Source organism: Heterodontus francisci, chromosome 34 (genome assembly GCF_036365525.1).
Source record: "Heterodontus francisci isolate sHetFra1 chromosome 34, sHetFra1.hap1, whole genome shotgun sequence".
NCBI classification, from domain to species: domain Eukaryota; kingdom Metazoa; phylum Chordata; class Chondrichthyes; order Heterodontiformes; family Heterodontidae; genus Heterodontus; species Heterodontus francisci.
In genome coordinates this window covers 38,384,490-38,385,410 of record NC_090404.1, presented here as the reverse complement: position 1 = coordinate 38,385,410, position 921 = coordinate 38,384,490, and positions in this window count along the sequence as shown.

The following is a 921-nucleotide window of genomic DNA, read 5'->3' as shown; positions in this document are numbered from 1 at the left end:
TTCAGTCGATTACTCGGGTCCGCTACCGACGAGAGAAACGAGACCGTTTTTAAATTAACGGGACGCGTCTTCTCGTCTGTCGTCGGCCGCGGTCCCGGCAATGATGAAGAGATCCCGGACGAGCCCCCAATTGTGAGAAACGTAGCCCACTTAATAATAATTTACACCAAGTCAAACTCTGAAGAAGTAAGTTTATTTAACGTTCTTGCAAGATCGGGTGTCCAACAAGCAGGCACACCGATCAACATATTCAGTTCATGTTTATACAATACAAATCCATTTGTCCACGCCTTTATTTTACATTATTGGTTATAACGTATTATGACACTAACCTATCCTATGGCTGCTACAGTCTCCTCCTCTGTTTACTTCTCCCCCTACTCTAACTTTCTAGCCCCTGACTCTTGTTTTAGTTTTACCTTAATTGGCTCTCCATTCTTTTGCAAGCCTCCTGTGTGTGTGTTGACTTGCAGCTGTCAGCCTTTATCTTAGTGGGGCAGTTTCTCATTCACTACATCCTTTGTTCTAACTCTTGCTGTTTTTCTTTTCTCTGCATAAGCACAATTTTTAACTGCCGTACTGTCTCAAGGTCTTTACTCACATCCCCTTATCAGTTCCCTTGTTCAGTGATTTCATTATGTTGTGTAGAAATGACTTCTTGGTAATTTTCCACAAGCTGTAGAAACAACATTTCAGTATTTTTTATTCTCACAGGTAGATATCATCTGGACCTGGAACACCATCAGGTTTGAGATTTCCTATTTTATCCAGGATGACAATCCCTTTCTAATTTAATATTTATGATGTTATTGTTGACAGCACATCCCACAGCTGGAATCTGAGCATCATCCACTGGAGTGCAGACTGATGTGAAATAGTCATTTAACAATTCTGTCATAGCCTGGTAATCTGTTTCAATCT